Genomic DNA, 7,246 nt, shown 5'->3' with positions numbered 1-7,246 from the left:
CCTTCAGTGGCCATTTGGACGTTGCAGTGGGGTGATTTTTTTATTTTTTAGCGGTCGAACCGGAGCTACCCCTCCCACCCAGAGAAGGAAAAACCTGGCCTAGCTGAGGAGGCAACAAATCAGGCTCTCTTTGGAGAGCAAGATAAGAGTGCAGCACCAAAATTGGTCACGGCCAATAATCGGGCATTGCAGTTTGCCTGAAAGTTCTTGATCAAATGAGGCAGGGGTATTGGTCACAGTGACCTCTGGCCATTTCTTTGACCGGGTAATTCTGGGGCAGCACAGTGGTCAGCACTGCTGCCTCGCAGCGCTCGGGACCCGGGTTCGATCCCGGCCTTGGGGGGGGGGGGGGGGGGGGGGGGGGAAGACTGTCTGTGTGGAGTTTGCACGTTCTCCCCGTGTCTGTGTGGGATTCCTCCGCATGCTTCCCACAGTCCAAAGATGGTGCAAGTTTAGGTGGATTGGCCATGTTAAAATTGCCCCTTGGTGTCCAGGGATGTGCAGGTTAGGTGGGGGTTATGGGGATGGGCTGGGACGGGGGGGGGGGGGGTTGGGCCTAGAGGGTCAGTGTTGACATGATGGGGCGTTGGCCTCCTGCTGCACCTTAGGGATTCTGTGGTTCTACGGAAAGGTTGTTCAGCTTTCGGGGGGAAGGGAGAGGAGACAGAGGGGGGGAAGAGAGAGGGGGGGAAGAGAGGCGGTGAAATGATAGCGGTGAGAATGCGGAACCCGCTACCAGTGGGGAGGGGCTGAGCTGAACACACGGATGCCTTGATGGGGGAGCCGGACAATTACATGGGCCAGGCAGGGAAGATTATGCTGACAGGGTTCGATGACGGGATGGGGTGGCGAGAGTTGTGTGGCGTGTAAACATCAGTGTTGATCTGCTGGGTCGAAGGATCTGTTTCTGTGCAATACAATCCAGGCCACGAGGATAGATTCCAGCTCTGCTGTGGTGCCAGCATTGCACTTACCCGCTCGGCCTGGTTGGGAATGAGCCCGTCTCCTGTATCAGTTGGGGAGGAGGGTGCAGGGCAGGGGTGACCTATGATCCGGTTTCTTTGTGGAGCGGTGTCAAGTGTTCAGTTTAATGTCTGAAAGCTTGAATGTGCCTCGCTCTCTCTCTCTCTCTCTCTCCATAGCTCCCTCGCTCTCTCTCCCCCTCCCCCACCCCCCACCCTCTCTTACACATCATTGAAAAGTCAACAAGACATCTTTGCAAAATTGCCAGGAGGATCTGCTGCTAAAAGGCCTCTGTTAAATCTTGCTCTGCAGGTCGAGTCACTTCGTCACTCCCTGAACCAAGCTGGGGGCTACGGAGAAGGTCTGGGTGTCAATCAGATCTACAGTCCGCGGGATGTGAGGGTAGGTGAATCGTTGCTCCATTGGGCGTTGCTGGGAACAGGCCAAATCAGGAATGAGTGGGGGGGGGGGGGGGGGGGGGGGGGGGGGGTTGGGAGTGACTGCATTTTACTAAACTGCAACCATTTCTGACTGGGCTGGGTCTTTGCACAATTACCTCCCTAAGTGTTAGTGAGCTCCGAGCAGCAGTTTATTCCACACCAGAGCTTTGAGCAACTTGGCCCAGCGCTGACACACCACCAGAGCAATAGCACTCCTATAGCCCCAGGGCAGCACGGTAGCATAGTGGTTAGCACAATTGCTTCACAGCTCCAAGGTCCCAGGTTCGATTCCCGGCTTGGGTCACTGTCTGTGCGCAGTTTGCACGTTCTCCACGTGTCTGCGTGGGTTTCCTCCGGGTGCTCCGGTTTCCTCCCACAGTCCAAAGATGTGCAGGTTAGGTGGATTGGCCATGATAAATTGCCCTTAGTGTCCAAAATTGCCCTTAGTGTTGGGTAGGGCTACTGGGTTATGGGGATAGGGTGGAGGTGTGTACCTTGGGTAGGGTGCCCTTTCAAAGAGCCGGTGCGGACTCGATGGGCTGAATGGCCTCCTTCTGCACTAAGTTCTATGATTAAATCTCAATGCCAGCAGATCTCTCTTGGCTTGGCCCGTCTTCATTCAGGGAGTTGGTTTTTCAATTGTGTTATTATGTTTCTAAATGGTAAATGTCCATCAGAATGTGAGAGGCTGTAGTTGTGACACTTTTGAGGAAGATTTGCAATTTTAATATGTTTGTGGATCTCTGTTGGTTTCGTTGTGGGTAAATTACAGCATAAGCTCTATCTTGGGGGGTGTGGGGTGGTGCAGGGGTAATATAGAGCGAAGGGATCCTTTCCCCACCTCAGTGGGTTCACGTTATAATAATCTTTATTGTAGTCAGCAGTAGGCTTACATTAACACTGCAATGAAGTTACTGTGAAAAGCCCCTAGTCGCCACACTCCGGCGCCTGTTCAGGTACACAGAGGGAGAATTCAGAATATTCAATTCACCTAACAGCGCGTCTTTCGGGACTTATGGCAGGAAACCCGCGCAGACACGGGGAGAACGTGCTGACTCCGCACAGACAGTGACCCAAGCCGAGATTCGAACCTGGGACCCTGGCGCTGTGAAGCAGCTGTGCTCACCACTGTGCTACCATGCCGCCCGCCGCCTCGTTGTGACATTTCCGAAAGAACAATGACTCATATAAGCAGCTGGAACGTGATGAAACACCCTGACACCTTTCACAGGAGCGTTATTAAACAAAGTATGATGCTGAAGCACGTCAGGAGACATTTGAGTCAGGCCCGGCCACCATAGGTGGAGCTGATCGGTCTGGGGGAATGGGAGGGATGGATCGAAGGGCGTCTCAGCTTCCAGCTGTGTCAACACAAGGAGCTACGCTGTTCTGGGTTAGGGCAGTGCAGTGCGGGCAATCTTTGTTCCACATTCTAGGCTGTTCCCTGAGACGTTAAACTGGGACCCATTTTGGGCAGAGGCGGTGTTTCGGAAAGAGGAGGGGTGGGGGGGGGGGGGTTCTCTCTGGCCTTGTGACCAACATTTATCCCTCAACCTACATCGGACCTGGCCATTACCAAGCGGCCGCCTGTGGGACCTTGCTGCGCGCAGATTTGCAAATGCTTGGCAAAGCCCGTGCTCGATGCTCTTAACCTGTCCTTTTCCATTCGCTCCCCTCCAGGCTAACGGAGGATGGCAAGATGCGGCCACCCCGTCTTCTGTGACATCGCCAACAGAAGGACCCGGAAGCGTACACTCGGATACCTCCAACTGATCTCCCGGCAACAGAACCATTCCCTGATCCAATGGGCTTTCTCCAGAGTTGACCAATAAGAAGAGAAGACAAATGACAAAGCGGCGAGGATGAAGAAAGAAATGGGGGGGTGATACTGATACTAACCAATCACCTTATGTTTTACTGTAAAACCTTAGGCTTCAGTGTGGCGATTAAAGGAAAGGCTGCTATCTTAGACCACAAAAGAAAACCCCCCCCAAAATGTCACAAGTGCTTTGGCTTGCACTGTTTCCATGGGAACCAGACATGCAGTTCTGCACCTCCCCACATTCTGGCCTGACATCAGTCACTTCCGACGCCTGGGCAGGCAAACCTGCCCATTCCTGAGAATTTCTCCTGCCGGAAGTAAGGATGTTGTCCACCGCGCAAGGGGTGGAGCTTTAACAGCCCAGTGGTGACCTGTTGCCATAGAATCGGCCCGCGGCAATGGTACAGGAGGAGCTGGCAATTCGGGAGGCCGGCAGGAACGTAGATAGAGAATTGTTAGCTCACCCCGAGAGACCTTCTATGCAGACACTTGCAAATGTGCTGATGATGTTCTTCTGTTGCGAAATCTTCATGTTTTCAGTATTGTGTTTGGTGTGGGGTGGTGATGGGGCAGTATTCATAATCCAATAAGTAAAGACCTATAGAGACAGAAGCTCATCAGGCCAGAGGCTCCTATAGTTGGAAAGAGAATTATAGAACATAGATGGTGCAGTTAACGTGAAGCATTAAGTCCTGTTTCGTTTGTGAGTTCAGTAAGGGAAGGGAAATCTCCATCTGCTTCTCTTCATCCATCTCTCTCTCTCGTTTATCTCTTGCTCTTTTTTTTTTTTTGTTTCTTCTGCTTTTCTTCAATCTCTTTTTTTTTACACTAGCATTCTTTATCTCTTTTTCCACTCTCTCGTTCTTTCTCCCTCTCCTCTCCTCCCCTCCTCTCCTTTCCCTCTGACCTCCCCCATTTTCCCCTTTCAGTCTGTCAGTCGAGCCGCTCTCCCTGTAGAACTGAATACAGCCTTCGTTCCGGCAAGTTTAATGAAGGTCAGAATTGCCCTTCTGAGGCCAGGCTAGGCGAGAGTGTGTACCTTCATCGAGCAAGAGTTCCTACGGCATTTGAAAACACCGTAAAGGGGAGCGTTTGAAGGCAGAGAGACTGCAAACGTTGTCTAACTTTTTAGGGTGTTTTTGTTTTGGGGGGTGGGGGGGGGGGGGGGTAAACCCTGTGAGCTGTTGGTTCAGAACTATGATCGTTGAGAGGACCCTAGAGTGACGGGTTGAGAAATCCCTTTCTCTCTTTGCTCCTCCTTCTCTCTCTCTCTCTCTCCCCCCCCCCTCCCCCCCCCCAACCATCCCCCACCCCTCACTAAAACTGAAGATGGAGAATCCTGCCCCGGCCTCTCTCTCTCACCAGTTTGAAGCCACAAGCACAAACCTGCCTGATTGCTGGATCATTGGCGGCACCTTTTCTCGCGCGGAGAGACTGAAAGCATGGCTCGTAAACTGGTCTTGGGGAGCACCAGGCGGTGTTCAAACAAGAATACCTTTATTCCTTGACCTGCCTTGATTATGGGGAGGGCTGCTTCATGGGCCTACAGGCCAATGAATCGATACTGGGAGGCTGCTTCCCGTTGACTTTTTATAAGAGAGGGGCGGAGGCGGAGGGGCACGAGTGGGGCGCCAGCGTCGTGACGATTGCTTCCAAGAACTTGGGGCAACCAGAGGACGGCGAGATTTGAGAGCCTCCATGTTTGATGTCGGATGTGGTTCCTCCAGACAAGGAGGCAATCGGTCGGCATCCACCCCGGGTCAGGTCTTGGGGCAGTGCCTACCGGGGTTGAGGGACGGGAGCTTGCTTCACCGGTTGGCGGAACGTCTTTCTGGCGCAGCACACGAGGGCCGGTTAGAGTGCGAGACCATGTTCTTGCTCCCGCGAGCATGTTGAGTGCCCAATGACCCAAGCATGGTAGCACAAGTGGCTTCACAGCGCCAGGGTCCCAGGTTCGATTCCTCGCTGGGTCACTGTGCGGAGTCTGCACGTTCTCCCCGTGTCTCCGGGTGCTCCGGTTTCCTCCCACAGTCCAAAGACGTGCAGGTGGATTGGCCATGATAAATTGGCCTTAGTGTCCAAAAGGTTAGGAGGGGTTATTGAGTTATGGGGATAGGGTGGAAGTGAGGGCTTAAGTGGGTCGGTGCAAACTCGATGGGCCGAATGGCCTCCTTCTGCGCTGTATGTTCTATGTAATCTAAGGGCAGACCAGAGGTGGCTTGTGATGTTACCTCCCTGCTTTTGTTGCGACATTGCTTTCAAATGATCCCCGCAATTGGTCTGCAGGCCCAGGCGAAGGTGCTCAATACCCTCCGGCTCAAAGACTGTCAAAGGCATTAAATGCCGATGGTTTCTGATCAAACTCTTCTTAAAGGCTCCAAAACCACAAGAGAAGGTTTTACACATTTTAACGACAAATTGGAGGGCAGGGGGTGGGAAGAGTCGCTTTTTGCTCTGGTTAAGTTTTTTTAAGGTTTGATCACACACTGAAGGCTGAGGTTTTACAGTGAGGTTTTTAACACTGCGTTTTAGTTGTGCCGACCTGTGAGGCACAATGTATATACTGTAGAAAGAAGTATTTGTACATGACTAGCCAATCAAAAAAAAATAAAACAGCTTTATTACCTCATGCAAGCTCATATAAACCAATAGAATTACTACACGTTTGACCGACTTAGACTGCTCACATACTACCTCTGACAACACTCACACTAGAAAATATTTTTGTTTGTTTGTTTTTCCTCTTAAAGTGTTATTCGGGTCAGCACAAAATTGCAGTGTAATGATTTTTTTCATCCCAAGGCGCTCAGAAATAATACTTCTGACGGATTTCCATATGTTTCACATAGGCGGGCAGATCCTTGTATATTTTTTTTGAAGCGTAAATCGAAGACCAATTTTTAATGAATTTTGTGGCCAATTTTCAAATGTTACTGAGAGGGGCACTGTCGTCATGCATCTCTGGCCTTAAGAGGGGTCACCAACTATTGAATTCTGCATTTATTCTGAAGAGAAAGAAAAACACACTTCTCATTAAACCTTGTGTTCCCATCTTTCTCTCTCTCTTTCTCTCTCTCTCTCTCTCTCTTCCTTCAACGATGCAATTCAGGCTGTATCCTTGAAAATCATTCGTAAAACGCCCTCGTCCTTGCCCATCACCGATGGCCCCGGTGGCCGGGTGTATCCAGGTTGAACCGTTCCCGGTGGCGGCGGCCCCCTTCAATCATGTTGGGCCGAGGTATGTGAAAGGAAGGGAGAGAGGGCACGGGGCCAGCCATCAGTTCTGGGGCGCCAGGGGCCTTGCCTACAGTCTCTCCCATTGCCAAGCTGGGTGTTCCTTTACGATGGGGGAAAGGGGTTGGGCAGCTTGGTGCCCACGCTGGGTGAGGGATGCTCCTGACGAATGACGCTCAGGAAGCCGCGCTTTGAACAAAACAAAAAATGGTGCCTCGGTGTCTACTTTAGTAGGCAGGGCGGGCAGTTAACCGAGAGTCAGATCTCCGTCCCAATTGTCCTGCCCGAAATGTCAGGTGTTTGGTGGGTCCGGGTTAGGATTGGGGATTAACAGCCTCCTCGCCGACCTGTGGTCCTTTTTCTTGAATGGCGAATTTGCTCTCAACCAGCCCGACATTTTGGGTGATAGAATTTGGAAAGATATCGGGAACGGGAAGAACAGAGTTTCCCTGCGAGTACTGTGGTCAGCAGAGATCTGTTGATTGCAGAGCCTTCCTTTTATGGTCACAAAGTACGATTCCACCTATCGGAATGTGCAATGGTCAGGGGCCTACTCCTGTACTGAAGATGTTGCTAAACAGTGGGTGCAAAATGATACCATTTTGTTATTAGGCAAATTAGGGTTGGTTTAGCACAGGGCTAAATCGCTGGCTTTGAAGGCAGGCCAGCAACACGGCTCAATTCCCATACCAGCCTCCCCGAACAGGCGCCGGAATGTGGCGACTAGGGGCTTTTCACAGTAACTTCATTTGAAGCCTACTTGTGACAAGCCATTTTCATTTCATTT

The 7,246-nt window shown here is 51.5% G+C and overlaps 1 long non-coding RNA gene across 1 annotated transcript; it reads left to right on the top strand.

Moving 5' to 3' along the window:
* Positions 1-1,251: 1,251 nt before the first annotated feature.
* Positions 1,252-4,050, top strand: LOC119975981. The gene is made up of 2 exons (XR_005462841.1): positions 1,252-1,365; positions 3,084-4,050. It is a non-coding gene; the product is annotated as an uncharacterized LOC119975981 (long non-coding RNA).
* Positions 4,051-7,246: the final 3,196 nt, after the last annotated feature.

The sequence above is a fragment of the Scyliorhinus canicula genome, chromosome 13 (genome assembly GCF_902713615.1).
Source record: "Scyliorhinus canicula chromosome 13, sScyCan1.1, whole genome shotgun sequence".
In the NCBI taxonomy this organism is placed as follows: domain Eukaryota; kingdom Metazoa; phylum Chordata; class Chondrichthyes; order Carcharhiniformes; family Scyliorhinidae; genus Scyliorhinus; species Scyliorhinus canicula.
The sequence above is the reverse complement of the archived record's forward strand: the minus strand, read 5'-3'. Positions and strand labels throughout refer to the sequence as shown.